This window comes from Drosophila mauritiana, chromosome X (genome assembly GCF_004382145.1).
Source record: "Drosophila mauritiana strain mau12 chromosome X, ASM438214v1, whole genome shotgun sequence".
NCBI lineage: Eukaryota > Metazoa > Arthropoda > Insecta > Diptera > Drosophilidae > Drosophila > Drosophila mauritiana.
In genome coordinates this window covers 13,824,085-13,845,764 of record NC_046672.1, presented here as the reverse complement: position 1 = coordinate 13,845,764, position 21,680 = coordinate 13,824,085, and the positions used below count along the sequence as shown (strand labels likewise).

The 21,680-nt window shown below is 39.0% G+C and overlaps 6 non-coding genes across 6 annotated transcripts; 2 read left to right on the top strand and 4 right to left on the bottom strand.

Moving 5' to 3' along the window:
* Nucleotides 1-7,188: 7,188 nt before the first annotated feature.
* Nucleotides 7,189-7,270, top strand: Trnas-aga. The gene has a single exon. It is a non-coding gene; the product is annotated as a tRNA-Ser (tRNA).
* Nucleotides 7,271-7,692: 422 nt separating this feature from the next.
* On the top strand, nt 7,693-7,774 carry Trnas-aga. Its single transcript has one exon. It is a non-coding gene; the product is annotated as a tRNA-Ser (tRNA).
* Nucleotides 7,775-15,533: 7,759 nt separating this feature from the next.
* On the bottom strand, nt 15,534-15,606 carry Trnar-ucg. Its single transcript has one exon. It is a non-coding gene; the product is annotated as a tRNA-Arg (tRNA).
* A 695-nt stretch (nt 15,607-16,301) lies between these two features.
* On the bottom strand, nt 16,302-16,383 carry Trnas-cga. Its single transcript has one exon. It is a non-coding gene; the product is annotated as a tRNA-Ser (tRNA).
* A 290-nt stretch (nt 16,384-16,673) lies between these two features.
* On the bottom strand, nt 16,674-16,755 carry Trnas-cga. Its single transcript has one exon. It is a non-coding gene; the product is annotated as a tRNA-Ser (tRNA).
* A 128-nt stretch (nt 16,756-16,883) lies between these two features.
* Nucleotides 16,884-16,956, bottom strand: Trnar-ucg. The gene has a single exon. It is a non-coding gene; the product is annotated as a tRNA-Arg (tRNA).
* Nucleotides 16,957-21,680: the final 4,724 nt, after the last annotated feature.

The following is a 21,680-nucleotide window of genomic DNA, read 5'->3' as shown; positions in this document are numbered from 1 at the left end:
GTAACATCACTTGTCGCAATTATTTAACCCTTATCGTGTACATTAACTATTTCTCTCTGGTAATAACTTCATAAACAACATAGCAAAACTTTTAACAAAACGGTCACAAGTCCAGACAAAAATTTATAAAATTAGAATTATTTATTATTTGTTAATAATACAATTCCATAAATTGCTTGATTTAGTTGTCAGAATAATGATATTATGAAAAGTATATTACTAAATCTTGATGAGTCTGAAATATTCTATGAACGTTTTCTTCGCTAATAAATCAACTTCCGTTTCAATTTGCATAATAATTTATTCAATTCAATAATTCACGATTATTTAACTTTGATTAAATTGATTTTCAATCATAGGATTATTACTATTATAGCTTTATATAAAATTATTACAAGAGTATCTCAAAAGAAATCGCTCGAATTGAAGCAATGTTAAAGTTTGTTTCCTTCCGTTTATTTGAATTTTCCTGATTTCACTGGTTTTAAATTTCATCCGCGACTTTTTCGCTAGCGAAAAGTTTTCACTTTCCTTTCGAGAAGTGGGCGGTGGGTGGTGAAAACAACAGGAAAGCACACAATAAATACTTGACGCCATACTGTACGAGTGTGAGTGTTTGACTTGGAAGTTTAAAGTCAAAGAAAAGCGCCAACAACAACGGGAACAATCTGTGAAAAGCGAGGAAAATCGTCTGCGGGAAAACACTTTTAACTTTTCCGCCGAACATGGAAGAAGTCAACCCAATTGAGAAATTTAGATTATGAGTGGCAAACTACTTCGCCAACAAGCGGGTAATTCATTTAGTTAATCTTCCGAAATTCTGGGCGATTAAAGTTAAGTATCCTGAATTAGCATAAGGAATTTCGGTAGGAAAAGTATTATACAATCCACAGATATTTATCACACTCAATATTGATACCTTTATCTTTAAAGATTAATTTGTATGACCAAAAATCATAGAAAATAGTTATTTTGATACCCAATACTAAACTTGTCATTAAAAAACGTAACTGCATAGATAAATATTGAATATATGCCATAGATACACCAGCAATATTTACATTTGAAGCATATCCGAATGGTAAAAATAGTAATGCGGATTTCTAATGCCACATATTGCATACATTTGTGCGCCAGACGAGAAAAGCAGCGCAAAAAAGTCACAGTAAAATTTTATTTGCCGCTATTTTGCGCACAATTTAATGCCATTTTTATGCACTTAATGTTTGCCCAGATGGCTATATAAACACAATGACATATATAGATATGTAGATGTAAGTGTATATATTCATGCATGTACATATATAAGAAGGCAGCGTAAGTTTGCAGCCAGCGAGCGGAGAGTGAAAGTTGCCCCTTTTCTTTCATTCGGTGCCATTTGTTGTATGTATCCGCCAGATACATTATATATATCTAGTAATGTATATATATGTTTGTGCGAGTGTGTGTGCCTGCATATATCGGTGGCAAAGTTTTCAATTTCGCTTTCAGCATAAATATGCCAGAGAGAAGTTTGCTGGCGCTCTTGCTCCTTTTGGCCCGCTGGCTGTTTGTCTGCATTATGACCCACTTAAGTGGCTTTATGGCGAAGGTTACGAAACTTTGACTAGACTCCATAACCCCCAGCACCCAGCACCCAGCCCCCAGCCCCCGCCCCTTGGCCCACCAGATATCAGTCGAAAAAGTTTTTAACTTGATTTAATGGGTTTTAATTGCCGGCGCTTGGCAACTTCTCAAGTGTGTTAATTAATTTGCCTGTTTCCGGACACTTCCGCAAATACCGCCTCCCCGTATAAAAAAAACACACACACACACAACAAGACCAGCACCACCCCACCCCCCTCGAATTGTAGTGCCCCCACTATCGTAGCACATGTATCTGGCATTTACATCAACTATCTTTGCATGCCATGTCATCACCAGCAGCAGAAGCCTGTCAGTCATACCCACACAAATTGTTATTTTTGTCTATACGAATCGTCCCTCTACTGGCAGGTAAATAACAAATATATATTCACCGGATCGTATATGTATGTATGTATGGGTGCATGTACTATATGTACGTATGTACCGGCAGGCATATCTATGGGTACACAGTCTTAATAAAACTGTCAATCAAGCGGCACAGCAAGCCGACCAGGCCGAAATGCCATCTAGAACGACATTTAGATAGAGCCAACAAGACTGTCAAAGGTTTTCCAGCTGGCACCGAATCCAAGCGAACCATTCCGCGCCCAATTGCCAAAAGTCCTGCCAAACTAAAGCTCCACAAATTATGTCAATATGGAAAGTAATGGAAAATATTTGGTAAAAATCAAATCATTTGCCAAAGTTCTGGGTGTTTTATTAAGCTAATTTGTTTGTTTAAGTGAAGTAAACAGATGCATAATTAAATATACATATTCGTATATATTTATGTTGCTTTTTATTTTTTTAATTTTAAATGATACTTTTAAATTTGCATTTTTGTCTTTAGTCTGTTTTTAACTTGTTATCGTGAGTTCTCATCGATTATCCTTAAGAAATAGATACGTTAATAACGTTATGCTGCTTTGAACTTTAATCTGATCCCTTAAAATAGGATTACTTTATATGTTACATACAAGATATCAATACTTATACAACCGCCTGCCGATCAATAGGTAACTAAAATCCATCTGTCACAAGGTCCAAGGGGATTCGATGTTGGGAGGGCGGAGGTGAGGTAGCTGCCGCCCTTTGATTTGTTGTTTATGTCATTTGGCAAATTGATTCCCTTTGAGGACACCTGACAGGAATGCACGCCTCCCCGTTTCTAGATGTTTGTTTAGCGTCAAGTGAAAGTTTTCTTTGTATTCTTTTGCAATTTAATTTTCCTGGTGACCGGGGTCGGGGTAAATGGGTTTTATTCAAATCTTTTCCTTGCCATTTGGGTCTTTCAGTTGTCAGCAACATGTTGGCAGCAGGCAGCCTGACGCTAATTAGACACCCAGGATGTGTGTGTGTGTTTGTGTGATTCCACCGGCTTATTGATGACTAATAGCGATGACAAGGCGGGGATCAATAAGTATCAACCAATTCAGTCAATAATAAATGGAAGTTGATTTACTGCGGTCAAAAAACAACAGCCTTATACAATAATAATTAAACTGCATATAAAACATAGTACTCCTTATCCATTTACGTCAATGAATCAACGATAAATTTAACAAATTCGATATATTTAAGCACGATATACTCGATCACTGCGCCTATATCATCTCTAGCTTTGTGGTGTGGCTGCGGCGGGGGAATTGTTCACTTGGCAGACGTCGGCAAATAACAAAAGGCTACATTTTTGTACACCGGCAACATGTTGCCGGCAGGTTGTTGCCGCTGTTGCAATTGCTGCAGTTGCTGTTGCTGCAGCTCCTTTTTGTCGTCTTCATCTGGTTTTGTTGCCCTGCAGCGGCGGCATGTGAACAACACAATGTGTCATGTTGTTATTGTCCCTGTTGTTGTTGCTGTTGTTTTTATTGTTGTTGTTGTTGTTCGCGCAATCGATTTGTTGTTGGTGTTCAATTAATTGTACTCAAACTCAATGCCAATGTTGCCGGCTACTGTTGCTGTTGCCTTTGCTGTAGATGTTGCATGTTGCATGTTGAGCATGTTGCTGGCGCCAATCGCGAGGATCGTTGAAGCGAATTGAAACCGACAGCGGCATTTTAGATAGAAAGAGAGATCCGTCTCCCCTGCCGGCCAATATCCTCCTTCTGATTACCATCGGCAGCAACAACAAATTGCAATTTATATAGAAAAATAAATTTGTACTATTGCCGGATTCCAATGCCCATTGTAGCCGGGAGGTCTTCGAAGTGTTTGACCAATTCCTCTGTGTTCTGTCATTGAGTATTTAACATTACTGTTGTGAGATCTATGAGTAAGAATCATGCTACATTAGTCCTATATTATATTATATATTATATTATAATAAGCAAGGAAATAAAACTAAATCAGAGTTTATAGAAATAACACTTGAAGTGTTATTTCTATAAAAAAAATAAATTTCACATTCAACTTTTGATCTATGCTGACCGGAATGCAAGATTTCCCCTCACGAAATCATCTTAAGAACACCCCAAACCCCAAATATTCAAACCGAAGTCAGCCGCAAATGGAAGATGCTTTTTAATTAGCCAGCAACAAGAGGCGTCACACAGAGAAAATCACGAAAAGGATGTCCAAAATCAAACAGCAACACAACAACCAACACGGCGGGGCATAATTGTAAGGGGGGCTTGAATTTTCGAGAGGGGAGGGTGCGGGGAAGTGCCCCAAAATGCTGGCGGCAAAATGAGGCGACAAAACACGAAACAAGACAAAATGCGCGGATTTCTGGAAGCGCCCTGGTTGAAAAAGGACTCAAACCGAAGACCTCAGACTTTGCAGCCAAAAGACAACTTCATTTTTGTTGTTGTTCCACAGTGTCTGCCGCAAGCAGGGGCGTCGTTGGGTTAACGGGCAGGGGGTGTGGTCTGGGGAGGGGGGTGGGTCATGCAAAAGTGTTAATGGCGGCTAATAAGACGAGGCAAAAAGGACGAGGACAGCAAAGGCTGAATGTCGCCGAATGACATTAACAAGCGTGATAACAAAAAGCAAAACCAGCGGCAAAAAGAAAAACAACAAAAACACAACAAGAAACAAGATAAAGACGTTGCAAAAGGGCGTTATAAAAAAATGCAAGAGAAAGAAAGAAAGCTTCAAGGAGGGTGGCCAAAAAGAAAGCAGCGCCGGCAGAAGAAGGTGTCAAACAACAAAATCCAGACATAACTATGAGCCACCAAAGGACACAAGGTGCTGGATTTTTAATGCATTGGCACACACATGACCCACTAAAAGTGAAAATTATTTAAAAAAATATTTAATAGTGTCTATTAATAGATTTTTTCAAGTTATATTTAAGTTCGATTTCAATTTATTATTACAACTATGCTCCTTTTCGAATCATTGAAGGAAATGATAGATTTAAAAACATCCCCTCGTTTGGCTCATTACAGAAAATTTGGCTTATTAAAACCATAAAATCAGCCAAGAATTTCCGCCAAGCAACTGTCCGTTTGCCGCGAGTCCTTCCGGCGGTATTAAGGCACAAGATGCTATCCTGCAAAGGGGACGCTAAGGAGATTTCGGTGGCGGATGAGTGAAGTGTGGCAGCTTTAGACAGCTTCGGCTGCATAGTTTCAGTTGCCTCTAATTTAACGGCAGAGCAAGCCGAAAAATACGGCCAAGACGTAGCGAAGGCAGACAACAGAAACATTTGGCAGCTGCCAGGACATCCTCAACAGCCATCCAAGGATGCAAGGAGCCAAGGATCCAGGGATCCGGGGATGCACGACCCCTAGCCCCAGCCGACAAGCAGCGATTAAGAAGATAAATGATTATTTTGAGCAATGCCAAAATAATAGACACCGAAAGCTGCCAACGAGGCCTCCGACTTACATTTTTAATTAGATGCGATGCGAAACGTTTGCCGCTCCGTCTGCCACTAGCAGTACACTTATTGATTATTTTACCCTTAGTTTCCCTCGTAAAAGGTCCTTTGAACCCGAAAAAGAGCGACGCACTTCAGGAGTCAAAGACAAAATTCAGAGGCCGTAGACCTGAAACCGGCTGCCCTTTTTTTGGGGTACGTAAATATACATATTTATATATATATATATGGAACATTTTCATTGTCAAGGCTAAAAGCAGAGTGACGGCCTCAACACGCATTTGTGCGTTTGTAGCTGGCGGATACAAACGCACAACTTTAAGATACATTTGCTGAGAGCCAAATGCCCTGCTGGAACAACATAATATAGTACATAAAAAATTTATAATAAAATATTTAAAATAAGAACTGAAAAGGATAATAAAATGAAATACAATAAAACTTCAATTAAAACCGCTCTTCATAAATGCATGAAACATATACAAATTTACAACATAAGTGTTTACAAAACACAAAAAATAATTGAATTTAAAAAATTTAAATGACAAAATATTCAGAAATATATTTGGCCTAGTCTGTGATTCTATTGAAATCAGCATACCCCCAATAACTGTTTTGTTCCGGCAGTGTATTATCAAACTCACATAAGAGTGCGTAGAGCATTGAACTTGGCCGAAGTTGAGTCAACTTTGTGCGTGTATATCCAGCGGATACATTGAACCTGCGCAGCCCCCAATGCCACCACACTCCACCCCCCGTGGAAGGCCAGAATAGCCAGACACTGGCCGCTAACGGCGCTTTCTTTCTTTTATGATTTTTAATTAATTTTTATGCGCCGTGTTGGCACATAAGAGCAAAATTAAAATAAAATAAAACCGAAAATCTTGTTAGCCAAAAATTAAAATTTAAGCAAATTTGATAGATAGTTAGATGGATAGATACGTTTATACAGACAAGCGCAGATGTTGGCAAAAAAAAACTGAAAAAACTGAAAAAAGAGTAGAGCAGGCAAGTCAATGAACCAAAAAAGGTCAAGATGTTTCCAAAAATCTTTTTTGCCCATCGTCAGCTTAATTTGTATTTGGCAGGTTTTTAATTTCGGCTTGTCTTGCTTTCTATTTCCCTGCGTAGCATATTAGATCTAATGTTCCTGGGCCCGATATCTGCTGAAAACTGCTTAAAACATTCCCGTGATAAATTATGAACAAACCATTTCTCCATTTTGGTTTGTTTTAACGATTGTCGTATCAATGAAGATCTAAATGCTATTGGCCAAACCCAAAGTTTCCTTGTAATCACAGCGGTTGATATATTTTTGGGACAACCCGGGGTATTGTGAAAGTCTGCAGATCGTGCGATAATTGCACAAATATAGTCGCTTAACTTGTGTGGAAATTGTTGGAGCTAACAGCCAAACTAATAAAAAGCATACACAAAAGGTGAGCAATCTTTTTGTTTTTCATCTTTATTCATCAGTAATTTGATAGTTTTTTGACTTAATTAGAGCAACAAATTCAAGAGGAAGCCGCAACTTGGCTAAATAAAATCAAATATTTCGAGTATTGCAGATAAGTATTCATTAAACATAAAAAAACGTCAACTATTTTCACCCGCATAGCCATTATCATTGACCACATTGCTTACTTAGCTTTTTATGCCTATATCTTTAAATAGAGGCCCCGATCCCCAAAAACGATTCAATCTTTTTTGATGCTAACTTGACGATCCGCGATCATCAAGCAGTCGTGGCCGAGCGGTTAAGGCGTCTGACTAGAAATCAGATTCCCTCTGGGAGCGTAGGTTCGAATCCTACCGACTGCGATTAGTAACCAGTTTTTTTGGAAGCCCCTAAAATAGATCGATAAAAGATCTGAAAGGTGGTATATAGAATCTCGCTCCACTTATATTAATGTTTAAAAATATTTCATGGTAAATGAGTAAATTGTGTAGTAAACAAAATCATGCACTCATAGTTTCTAATCTATAATTATTTAATGATATAAAAAATGGATTAATGGTTTAAAGAATGAATTTAATAATTTAAAGAATAGCCCAACAAGAGTTGGTGATCTCTTAAAAATACAGTGCTGAAACCAATTTAACTTTTTTTGAATTTAGTCGTTATCTTTTGTTAAAAAAGTGATATTAATAGTTATGTGATCGTCTTTTCGCTATAAAAAGATCAGTGATATTAGGCTTAAATGTAGCTAGAATCGGGTAATAAAGCCTCTGGAATCACCAAAGCAGTCGTGGCCGAGCGGTTAAGGCGTCTGACTAGAAATCAGATTCCCTCTGGGAGCGTAGGTTCGAATCCTACCGGCTGCGGTTTACCACTTTTTTTAAAATAATTAAACCAAACTATTATATTCAATAGGAATATATATAAAACACAATTTTTAAATTAATTTAGTTGAATTACATACAACAGTTTTTAAGCAATCCTTGTGTTATGCACTCTGCAAGAATTTTATACAAAACTAATTGCAATGGCCAATTTACACTAAGAAATTATCTATATGCTGAAATATATGTTGAATACATTTTTACTAACAAATATATCTTGTTTTAAAGTATTTGTAATTTCAATGGTTAGGTATAATAGAATTTCTTGTGTCTCTTCTATATATGCGTTCTTTTTAGGACAACCCAAGCAAATCGAGAAAGCATCGAGCTGGCATTGTAATTAACCTCATATTGATTGAATTTTAAAGGCTTTTAAGCCAGTGCCACCCGCAGAGGCTTGAACCCAACTAAAATCGCCAAAAATGTAGGTAGAGTTGAAGCTACAAGATTGGCTTCAACTTGAAGAGGGGCAAGGAACTCTTGAGACCATTGAACCCGCCCCAAGAGGCAGTTGGACAAAAAAAAAAGTATATAAAATGAAATAAATGAAGAAGAAAAAGGCCCCAGAAAACGCGCCGAGCATTTGCAAGATGCTAAGTGAGTGATAGACAAGCAACAAGCGACGACAACTTGCGCAAATCGACGACAGAAATCAGAGCAACGCATGAAGCCGAAAAAAGTTGCAAAAATTTAAGCACTAAGCTGAGAACACGTTTTTAATGCCCTAACATAAGACAATAAAAATCGATTTTATAAAAATTTGAGTATATACCCTTTTTGAAAATTTTTTTTTTATATAAATTTATCGAACTCCAACTTAACCATCTGTATTTAATTTCAAATAAATTCCTTAACAACCTTTTCACACAATTCCAGATTGAATTCAGGTTGTTGAAATCAAAACATTCTAAACATAGCAAGCGCACGAGTATTAAAATCGCTAGAAAGAAGGCAAATTTAAGATATGCGTATATCTTGGGCTGATTTGAGTTTTTCGCCATTCCGAGCGAGATAAACGACCGCACAAACTAGAGACTTTGACCTAAATTCGGCCAAAAGCCTGCGTTGATTAATTGACTTTTAGCGCTGCTCATCGCACAGATACAGCGCGCGAAATAAACCGAATGCGAAAAAAAAAGAATTTGCACAGCTGCTCCTGAGCCGGCTAATTGAGGAAATCGAATGTAAAATTATGTGAGCGTCAAGCAGGGAACAAACAAAAGTAAAACAAAAAATTCGCAAACGGCCGGCGAACGGTGACGCATGCATCTAATTTATGTATCTGATAGATACACCGCGATACTTCACACGAACTCCCAAAGTTTTGTTGACCTTCTTCGATCGCTTTTGGCCGCAGATTTTCACTTTTGGCCACGCCATTAATTTCTTTGTGCCCGCCCACCAACAAAGCGGTTAATATGTCGAAATTGTTTCAGCTCCAAAGCTCTGTTTTCCATTAATTCGATTGTATTTCTGCAACTCGCCGATTCATCTTTCGATGCCTTTGCGATACCTGGAAATTGTCACAATTCGAGCGGAGTTTTTCTGTAATTATGCCGCAATCGCCAGTTGGCAAATGTGTGCCAGCGATATTTCGTTGGGGAAACCCTGGGAAGTTGGCTCAGATATCGGGGAATATATCTAAGTCCATTTAAAACACCGATCGAGTTCAAATTTTATTGAACTTCTTTGCCTGCCCTTGGAAATTGCTGATTTAAAGCGATTATGATGCATAATAATAAGAAAATCACTCAAGATTAATTTGGGTATACTTAGAGAGATGTTGCCTTTCAGCAATTTATCAAATAAACATTGAAAAGAGCACAGTATGCAATTTTTTTTTATTTATTTAGCCATGCCTGCGAACAAAATGCGGAATGTAGGCATTGTGGTGCCCATTCAATGGAGTCGGATGTTACCCTTTTGACCACGCTCCGTGGGTTAAGAATTAAACGCCTGCCCTCTGGCCACGCCCCCAAATGGCAGACTACAAAACTGACAAGTCCGGGGGTTATGGGAATTATAGGGAAGGGAACTTGAGTCAAGGGATCGGGATCGGAGAAGGATATGGCGTATATGGTTAGCTGACTCAACTCGGCAAGTGAAAACGTTGAGAAATCATTTGCATAAAATAATTTTGCGTGTTTTGAGTAAATAAATTACCGAACAAGGAGGAAAAAAAAAAAACAACGGCGCGGAAGAAACCGATATGCCAGCAGAGTATATATCTATATATATTTGTATATAAATATATATATATATATAAGTACTAGCTGACAGATACATTCACACACACACAAACACTGGTCGATGCAGTTGCAAAACTTTTTCTGGAGCTGTCTGAATGAAGTTGTGCAGACAAAAGATACAAATATGTTTGCACGAAGAAAAATTATGATTTTCTTTTAAAATGCTATTTATATTGTAAAGGAGCCAAACTCATATTGGAATATTATTAAACACTCTTCTTTTTATCACAAAACCATATCACTTTCTAATTTGCTAAAGCCAACCATTTGTTTTTTTTATGCATATTAATACAACAATGTAAATGTAGAATACTGAACCGATCTCAAGACTTTTCTCTATGTCTACTGCGGTTATCTATCGAGTGGCCAAGCCCCTGGATAACTTGGCCCTATTCCCCTGCTTCTGTGCTTTTGGCCCTGGTAACATGTCGTTGGGCAATTAATAACGGATTATGAGGCGACGACTCCCAAAGCGTTGACAATGCGGAAAAAATAAAATAAACACAACGAGGGAAAGGGGTGTGGTAAATGGGTGGGTCGGGGGTCGGCATCTTTGAGATGCACATTCAGAAGAAGAGTGCACACAAAAAAAAGTACAAGTAACGCGTATCTGTGCGCTACAAATGTATCTTTCATCATCATTGGGTCTGGCCCCCTCCGCTCGGTTTCCCTCTTACAATTCTTCTCCATTTGGCCCCGGCTTTGTCACGCCCTCCGCCCCTCCGCCCCCTCGCTACCGCGACTCGTCCTTGCACCAGGCTTTTAAGCTGATGAAAAGGAAAATTCCCGAGCATTCAAAGTCCAAAGTTTTCTTTCTTTTTAGACACACCATCACCCCAAACGCCGCCGAATTTCGTCTTTATTTTTTCACTCGCTTTTTTTTTTGTATTGCAGATTGCTTGTGAAAAGCGTAAAAATTGCTGTAGATTAGCCAGGCGACGACATTGTTGGCTCTGTTTGAGTTTATAGACATCTCATATATGAGAGTCGGGCATTATTCGGTCAGGCCCTTGAAGGAGTCCCTTTTTCCTGGGAACGGGATGGCTCAGATGGCTGAAGAAATTTGGATGCATCTTTATGCTGAGGTCCGCTTAAACTCGACTGCATTTTTGGGGAAAAATATAATTTTATAAAACACATATTAAAGGCAAAATATAAATGAAGTATATTTCTCAATCTTAAGTTAATACAATTATATTGACAAAATTATAGTACGAACTTGAAAGCTTATAACAACTAACCTTAAGATACAATGAACATTTCCACAATATTCTGTAAATATTCCTTAAGCAAATTATAAATAGAAATAGATTTTGGATGCTCTATACTAGTAGGTGATTTACCCAAAGCCTTTGCTCATGTAGCCTATCCAATATAATTTGAACTCCTGGTCGGATTTTCCGGAGCCAACCTGAGATATTCTGCCAAAAAACCTTTTGCATAATTCTATAAATTATAAAATACAACAAGCGAATGACAACAACAACAGCGAAGGGAAATGCCTGAGCTTGAGGCTCTCCTTTCCCTTGGAAAATTCTATTACACTTTTCGTTTTCTTTATTTTTGTTTTTGTTTTGCCCATCTCCTGGTCCCTCATTTTTTTCACTCACATTTTTATGTGCGTCTTGTGATTTTTTCACAATTTTCCGTTGTTACTCTTGGTTGTCGCTATTTTTTCGCTTTTCGTTTTTCTTTGTTTTTTTGTATTTTTTATTTTTGTTACTTGGTTGTTGTTGCTGTTGGGCTCTCAAGTGCAATATGCAGGCCTCCCTTGGTCGAAAACCCCCCACGTACCGCCCATGCCCATCTGTTTTTTAGTATCCTTTGGCTCCTTCATGTATTTTTTATCTAAATGCCCCAAAGGCATTCTTTTGCAGCATAGACAAAGTCGCCTGCAACTCCTCCAAAAAAAAATCATGCAAAAAATAAAAAGGTACAAAATAATAATAATAAAAAAAGGAGAAAATAACGCAGTACATTTTTGTCTCGTTTTTTGTTTTGTATTTTTGTGACTTGCAACAGAAGTTGGCAGCAGAAGAAGGCAAAAGTCATGCGCCAGAGAGCTCCTGAAGGACGCATCAAGGAGACAGTTGCCAGTTGTTCCAGAACACCCGCTACCCCTTTTTCCGCCCGCCCCTGGCCGCTTCATCATCATTAGCGCCATCCCAAAAAAAAATAAATAAAAAAAAAAAAATACACACACAAAAAAGCGTAATAAGTGTAAAAAAAAAAAACAAAAATGCAGCGCACACAAAAGAAAAGAAACACCGAAAATATGCTTAGGGTTAAGTGTTCCCGTTAGAGGAGCCAGCAGCTGCCTTCGACCCTGATCCCTTAACCCTTAACTTTGCTCGCCCTCGCAATTGTCACGGCCCTAATCCGCAAAAGGTCCTGGATAACGGTGCATCGGGATATATATATATATGCGGATATTCGGCGCTACCCATTGTTTGGCCGAAAAAACTGCCGCGCACACAAAAACCTTTGACAGGTCACCGCAGATCGAAAATCGAATTGGGCATACCCTGTGAAAATAAAAGCCTTAACCCTGGAACTAACTTATGTTATAAGAATGCGATAAAACTGATTTAAAAATTTAAACAAAGCAATAGTGGATAGAACTATGAACAAACAATGCACAAATAATCGTAGTTTATTTTATTTTAATTTTCTTTATCTTCAGTCTTTTAAAATAGAAATGATAATTCTGTGATTTTGACTTGAAATCTCGTTAAAATCATAACTTTTCCATTCTTCCTACATTTTTAAAAACAACGTGCCAGTAAAAAATATATAATTAATGTCCTTGCCGTGGAGAGGGTATATAAAACTGCGTTCCGCCAAATTCAAACACAAATTGCCCCCAAAAAAGCGTCAAGAAGGCGGCCTGCAGTTCAATGCACCCACAACATCTAAACCCAAAAAGGACACAAATAACAGGCAGCCGAAGAAAACAAAAATAAGCAGGGAAGGCCCACACAAACACTCGAGCACACACACACACTTACACACATTAACACACTGATGTGTGTGTTATTTATTGCGACACAAAGGACTCGCGCAGGGAGACAGACGTTCAATGTCCTGCAGCCTGCAAACTGGCTAATAAAATGTGACGAGCGTAACGCAGAACGCAGCGCGAATCGAGATCTTTTTCTTTTCGTTTGGTGTTTTCTTTTTTTTTTTTTGCTCGCTCTCCGCTGCAGGACACATGCCACTCACTAACACACACACACACACAGATACCAGCACAGGACGCAGGACATTGACACCCGAAAATGGAATGGCATAAAATAAAAGCCGGCGAGCCGAAAAGTCCGAAGCCCTACGAAGACGCCGAAACTGCCGACGCGCCGGCGAAGCCCAAAAAGCCAATGGCCCTCCGCAGGATGCGCCCAGGATCCGGGATCCTGCACTGCAAAAAACATTGGCCTAAGTTGAACAAAATGAAATGTTGATAATTTATCCAAATAAATAACAATGAACGTCACTCCGACAATATAATAAACACATGTTTACCAAATATGTAGAAAAAAAACTCAATTTAAAAGATACATATTTAAATATATCCTTGCTTTTATAATGCTTATAAAAGCCAAATAAAAAATGTTGTATCTAAAGTTTCTAAATAAAGTTAGTAGAACTCTAGAATTATCAATAGAACTCTGAATTATTATATTATATTATATTATTAAAACACCGATAAGCCTAAGCTTTTGGACAAGGTAACATTTTTTTTCTCTGTGCACAGGCACGTGTGCGTGTCCATACACACTGACTAACGCACACACAGCAAGACAAGTCCTGGAGTCCTGTCGTCCTGCTGGATTATCCCTAACGTCATCGGAGTGCATTGAACTCCTTTCAACCTTTTGCCGCTCGTCTTCGGCTTTCGCTGCTCGGCTTCTTTTGCCACTGGGCGTAAATCAAAATGCGCCGAGTCCTGAGTCTTGGGCCCTGGGTCCTTAGTCCTTAGTCCTGTAGCGCCAACAGCTGATGTCCTGACATCTCAGGCATTGCGTATACGCAGTGGTGTGCACCCAGTCCACTTTTTTCAGCCTGCGGCCAAAGTTCGTTGAACGTTTTCGTGTGTCGCCTTTGGTCTTGCTGTTTTTGTTGATTCTCCCCGTTTTATTTTTTTTTTGTCTTGACATTCCAAGATGGAATTTAGCAACATGTTGCTGGCAACAAACAAGGATCACGGCGGTAGCAAGGCTAATTGTAAGAGAATTACTAATGAAAGAATTTAAATTTGATTAACTATGGAATCGACTGTATTTTGAAACTTTTGAAATTACACCAAATCGACCAAAAATATATATGTATATATATTTCGCACTGTAAAGTTTTACTGCAGCAAGTTCATGCTATTTGTATAATATTCATTTAGTTTCTACTAATATGCTATCTGTTTTGTGGCCAGGAATGCCGAGACGTTTCATCCAATCAAAGATGGGCAATCGGCGGCATCAAGGCACCTTTTTTTTGGAATCGGAATTGGGATCGTAGCTGGAGTTGGAGTGGAGTTGGAGTTGTGGTTTCAACTCAACATGGAGCTGGAGTTGGACAAACGACCACCAGAACGGAGACATGCAAATAATCTTCATATGTGTACTGTGTGTCGCTTGGTTGAGCATTGTTAAGATCGGTATCGGGCCAAAAGGGGGGCTTAGAGGGGAATGGGGCTACCATTCATGGCTGAAGTCGGCTGAATAAAGCAGTCAGCTACGAGTTGGCAATACATTTTCCGCCAAAACACCGCCCACCGCCACAGCCACTGCCTGGCCGACAATCTAGTTTGGCTGCACTTAATTTCAGCGCTTAACAGACAATTAAAATCCAATTAATTCTGACGTTTATTATGCTAAGCCGACTCTGTGGGCCCTCGGATCTCTTTTGGACCGCGGACTGTGGACAGCCAGACCTCCACATAAATTGCAGCCTCGTCCTCCACTTTGTAGACCAGCTTGTTTCTCCGCGTGTCGTTCTCGTTGCTAAAAACTTGCTCCTCAGTCTGCTTGCTGACAAAAGAGAATAAAAAATAGCTATATATTCAAGCTAGCAACAATTGCAGCAACGACACCAGCAGATACACAGAAAGATAACAAAATACACGAAAGTATCGGACACACATAGATTTAATTGCTAAGCTAAATATTAAAATTATAAACCAAATGTACGACAATACATACTTTTAAGAAAATATCTTCTTATTTTTTGCAGATGTTAAATAGATTTGTTTCAGTGCAAGCCAAGGCAGCAAGAGCCAACGAACAAAGTTGGGCTTCTTGCGGTGGCAGCCACATGTTGATTCGTCCATGGACGACCCATGTAAAAGTCCAATAAATCTTTCAATTGGGTATGCCAATTGGCTACGATTGCTGCTTACCGCACTCAGGTTACACAAATGAGCGGGGCTAGGGAATCTCCCATATAAATATATTATAGGACGAATGAAAAATAAGTTAAAAAAGTCGTAATAACCTGAGCTACGACCGTGACAGGACTCGAACCTGCAATCTTCGGATCCGAAGTCCGACGCCTTATCCATTGGGCCACACGGTCAGTTGCGCAACCGGCGTCCCAAATTCCCAATATCAATGGAACAATATTATCTATCATAGTTTGTCATATTGCAGATGAACCTTGCTTAAAACGATTGTTTGAAAATTGTATTTACATTCTTTTACATAATTATTTATTCATTTTATGTATACTTAGACATTAATAATATAAAGATCATTATCAAAGATTCCTGCGAGCTCTGACCTGCGGAAGCAACAACGTCAATGGTGCAAAAGAACCAAAGACATTTTGAGGCTTTTTGTGGACGGCGATATACGCCCACAGACGGAAGGGTAAAACGAAAGTTAAGGAAAGCCAGCCAAAAAATTTAGTATATAGAGAAATAAAATTGCCGATGAGCAGACCAAAAAGGTTATCAAAGGTTCAATGAACTCGTCAGCAGCAAATGTAAATAATTTTGTGCGTGTCTGGTGGTGTTGGTGTGTTTGGTCTACACAAGGCGAGACAAATAGGCAAAGTAAAAAAATTTGAGATGTGGTTCCTTGAATACGAAATATGATCAAAATGCGGATTTTTATAGAATTTAGAAATTCATTAGACAGAAAGTAATTGCCAAGCAGAAAGGCACAGTCTGTACTACTATGAATATTATAAACATATTCAAAAATGTAATAATTCACCGTTTAAAAATTAAAAAATATAAAATATAAATTTGCAAAAAATTGGATTCGATTCGCAGCCGGTAGGATTCGAACCTACGCTCCCAGAGGGAATCTGATTTCGAGTCAGACGCCTTAACCACTCGGCCACGACTGCTTGTTTTTGATCAAGTCCCAACAATCTTCCGGAGTTTATGCATATTTACTACGTTTCCTACTATTTTTTTTTTTACTTTTAAATATAGTTTGATCGTTATATATGATAATTCTATAAGACAATTAAAAAAAGGTTAATTCACTACATTATAAATATAATTGATCGTTAAATGAGGTAATTCTGTATGGCAATAAAATAATGTGCAGAACGTTTTATTTTAATTTCAGAAAATAAAAACAATAAATTTATTTTAATTTCAGAAAATAAAAACAATAAAAGATAATTTAATCCGCAGCCGGTAGGATTCGAACCTACGCTCCCAGAGGGAATCTGATTTCGAGTCAGACGCCTTAACCACTCGGCCACGACTGCTACTTGCAATTTGGCAAGCCCAATACACTATTCAAGCTTCTAGTTGCTTAAAGAACCATTAATATTTGTGGAAGCAATTGACTTCGCCAAGGAAAAATAATAATATTAAAAAAAAAGTATAGAAGGATCGACCGTGACAGGACTCGAACCTGCAATCTTCGGATCCGAAGTCCGACGCCTTATCCATTAGGCCACACGGTCAGTTGGATTACGATGCCGTAACAACAAATATAAAGAAGGAGAGGCGAGAAAAACTGGAGTGAGAACATTTGCTAGTGAGAACAGAACGAAAACTATGATAACTGGGAAGGGTTGAATTGCGAAAAATTTAGCTTATTATATGTTCATTCAGTTTCAACGCGAAACGAAGCTTTGTGATTATTATTTAAAAAAATGTGAGGGATTGACGTTACACATTTTTTAAGCAAATACCTCCATCTTTTCTAACACCTCTGAATACTAACAAAAACCAATATATCAGCTACATTTCAGGGGCAATGGCCTTCCTTTGTTACACAGGCTTATTTACGGACATATTGTGTTAGGTCATGACTTTTTATCAAGAACAACTTAAAGAAGTTGCCGCAAAATAAAATTCCCCTGCCACCCCCACTCAGCTCCAACCTTTTTTGGGGGTTTACCCAAGTGTTTTACTTTTCGGTGCTGCTTAATTCTGTCCGTGTGCGTGTTTGTGTAATGTTTGGATCGATAATTTGTGTCTGCGGCAAACGCATTTTTTGCCTTTTTTGTTGGCTACGTTTTTCCTACTGTCTGCGTTTCCATAAAAAAATCACAGACACATTTGGAAAAATGTAAATGATGTTTATACATATGTGCATGTTGATTACAGGACCAAATTGCCCATTTTTTAAATTTCCATACTTAAATTTGTATTATAAACAACTAATCATCCAGTTCGTAACAAAAAAATATTCTATTTAATGGCACCCATCTATCTTACTTTATTTTCGCCTAAAATGCTTTCGGAATTGATTGATAAAATTTATAAGTGTAAGGTAATGAATATAATGGCATCGCTAATTTTCTGTGGGCTTGGGAAAGGTCGAAAGTATTTATTCCGTTTCGTTTTTTCTTTCGATTTTCTGTGCTGTGTCGTGTTGTGTTTCTATTTCGTTTTCGTTTCGTTGGGGATCTTGGCTAGTGTGGAAGCGAAGTCGGTTACAATTAAAATTAATTTGAAACTATCTAATTACACGGTAATATGCTAATCAGCCTCGCCTCTCTCGCGCCCTCTCCCTCGCACGCCGCCATCCTCTCGCTCTCTCTTGCCACGCACTTGGCAACCGGAGTTGGCCCTCTGGGGGAAGCCCCCTGCCCTGGTTCAAATGCAGTTTGCATGTCAGTTGTTCGTTGCATGTAAAACTTAATGAGATTTCTGCCATGGCCATGACAAACCCAAAAAAAAATGGACACACTAAAAACAATTTATTTAGATCTCAAAGATCGCAGAGAATAGCCATGTCCATATCAAAATCTATGATTTCCACATTCTAAATTGTAAAAAATTGTAAAAAATATAATTTAAAAATCAGCCATAGACATTATTTGTTATAGAAAAACTTTCCTTTGTCCATTCTAGAAAGTTTTTTTTCTTAGCGCAGGTCGCTTTGGGATGGAGACAAAAGTTCTCGCTGCCGCTTCTTTGGCCAATTATTGGCAGCACTATCGGGACGCCATAAATCAGCACAGGTGGGCGGGGAGGGGGATAAACCTGAAGAGGGGGCGGCGGGCGGAAGCTAACAATGCCCCGCCAACAAAGAGTCATAAATAAATTTTTGCAACTAATTCTGTCAGCTCTCGATGCCTTGCCCATTGCCACATTGCGTTATTATTGATGGTTAAGGTAACAATGCCGCTCGTTTTCGGCCTGGTCAAAATACCCGTAGCCAACTGCGGTAGGTGGACCTTCACCCATTCGTCCTTCCCCTTCTAAACCCTTCCCCCCATTAATTCCCCGAATCTATGATTAATGTTCGCCTGCATTTTCCCCGTCTGAAACTTAGTTTTTAAAGTAGAAAGGAAAACAAGAAAGAGGTGGCTCAAGGCATGAAAGCCACAGAACTTTATATTAGCGTTAATATATATAAACTATTGCTGGAAAAATTTACTAAAAGTTACTAATTACAGTTAATAATTCTAGATTCCTTCCAACTTTTATATTTGTAATTTAAATAATGTATAATATGTATATCTTATAAGCTCTTCTCTCCCTCAAAGAAACAATTATTAGACTTTTTTGGTGCGCTTCACAAGCCTGGTAAATTATGTAAGAAACTGAAGAATATTCCGCACCAATTGATCTCTGAATATTTGATGGAAACAGTCGAGTAAACAATATGGTAAATGTTGTTTGTATGTAGCGCTCAAGATTCGAGGGTGGCAGCCCTGACTCCGTACTGGGCTTTGTCCTGAGTATTCCCAATGTTCCCAATGCTCCATCGCCGCACCAACATGCCCCCGTCCTCTGTGTCCAGTGGCACAAAACCGAAATAAATAATTGATGAAACAGCAAAGCGCACGTAGGGATTTCCAACTAGCAGGAGCCCCTCCATTCCCCCACCCACGTGGCCATTTTTCCAGCTGCACTATCGCTCCGCCCCCGCCGTCCCCACTGCCCCCCTTCACTGTTTTCCCCGACGAACCGCTCTCTTTCGACTGTTTCTCATCCATTTGCTGTTGGGGAAAACTGAAAACCATCTCTGGCCTACGACGCATGATGTTGTGTTGCCCACACACATGGTGTATATGCCATGTGCAATGGGATATACGTGGCTATATATATATATATATATACATATATATCTGTGTGCGGGTATATATGCTATATATGTTCCTGTACGTGCGCACTTATCGATTTTCTGCTTGAAAAACGTTAAGCGAAATGCGCCCATAGCGTCGTTGTCGGTTAAGTTGTGTCCGGCCGGGCCAAAAAAAGGAGGACTCCCATTCCCAAATAAATACCGCAACCCTACACGGATAAAATATCAAAAAACTTATTTGAAAAAATGGCGCCCAACTGCTTGTATACATAAAGCTCGACCAGGGTTTTCACTCCCATTGAAATACTACATACCTTACACAAATAAAATGTGTTAGCTATAAATCAAAATAAATGGCGCCCAACTATTTTTTAAATTAAATATATTAATAATATTTGTATTTAATATGTGTCTTCCATCTCAATAATTATTTAATCTTAGTCTTAAGATATTGTAAGGGTTGAAAATATCGTTTAAAATATGGTATTGCTTTGTTTTTTACTGTGGACAACACACACTGAGTCCTATTTTTTAAAGGGTTGCCACGGCCACATGCGAAGCAAATGTTCGAGTGCTTTTCGTCTGTGTGTCTGCATCAATATTTGTATACATGTGTGGGGGGTGGCAACAATAGGCGTGTGTTGTAGGCGGTCGTCCTCGTCCACTTTTTTGGTCTCCGTCGTCATCGTCAACGTCAAGCTAAGTTAAAAAAAAAAAACAAGAAGGGGGCGTAGAGCAAAATACCAACAGAATAATAAAAGATATACACAAAAAATTATAGAAAATAGCAAACAAAAAATGGCGAGTATCACCCAAAATATACACAAAACAGGAACACAATCTTAAAACCATAGACTTTACCTAAACATATTTAACTATGCTTCATAGAGCTTTTTATAAAACCTGTTAGATCATACTAGTTATATACATATTTGATAACTCATTCAACATAACATTTACTTTAAGCAGAACTCAAATACTGTATTAAAGTATTTATTAATTAAATGTTAGTGAAAGACAACAAACACAGATCACGAGAGCAACATGCAGTTGAATATATAATTAAATAAATACTTATATTTAAATAAACACTCACGTGTGCTTTGTTAACTTAATTCCCGGAAAACTTTCCGTAGGCTGCCACCGGGAAAAACGAACATGAGAAGATGGACAGGACAGGGCACTGCGGCTATTCATTGACTATGTGCGCACATATCCGTAAATGCAACCTCGTGTACATGCGTACAGTGCGAGTCAGTTGTGTCAGGTGCTTAGTAGTTTTGCACTATTTAGTAAGAAATGTTTTTAAAGTTGATTAGAAGATGGGTTATGGGTATAGGGATGACTCATTTCTGTTAAATGTTTTATAAATTTTGATTTTATCTATCATACCTTATCTATTTCAACAGTACGCACTGTACCACTATCTATCTGTCCATATTTATATGTACTATATCTGTGTGTGTGTGTGTGGACAGACATGCAACGCACCAAAACACCCACCCGAAACACCAAAACACACACACACTCAAATAGAGACAGACATCCCTAGACCTAAGTTGCATGAACTTCAATTTTGCCTCACAATTCGGGGCTTGGGTGGGTTTCCAGCGGGGGGGTTTCCGAGAGGGTGGTGCCTACCAAGGCGAGCCAAAACAAAAGGGTGGCATGTGGGTGGCAAAAATGGCAAAATGGAAACGCACACACAGACACAAAGGCATGCAGGGGTGGTGCAGGGGGGCATCTAGGGGTTCTAGACACGCACACCAGCGCACACATGGACTTTGGCCAAGCCCAAAGGCCTGGGATGCCGCCATTTTACTGCGTCCTGCACACAACCCTCAGAGTTGCGCCCCCTGCCACACTTGCAGCCCCCCTTGCACATTCGTGTTGCAGGTGCGCCGCCACGAAAAGTTAGGGGGGTTGAGGTTGGCTGTGTGTGGGATATATCTCCTAGTCCTAGTCCAAAGAGTTGATTGTGAGCTCGGCAGAAAATTTCCGACCTATCACATGCAGTATCCTCGTTGCGTTTGCAATGCCACCCAAATGCCCCCAAAAAAACACCCGTTCCCCCACCCCCCTCCCATCGCATGCGTGTGTTTAAGCCCCCCTTTCTATACACTCGGCTAAAAACCCGACGAGATA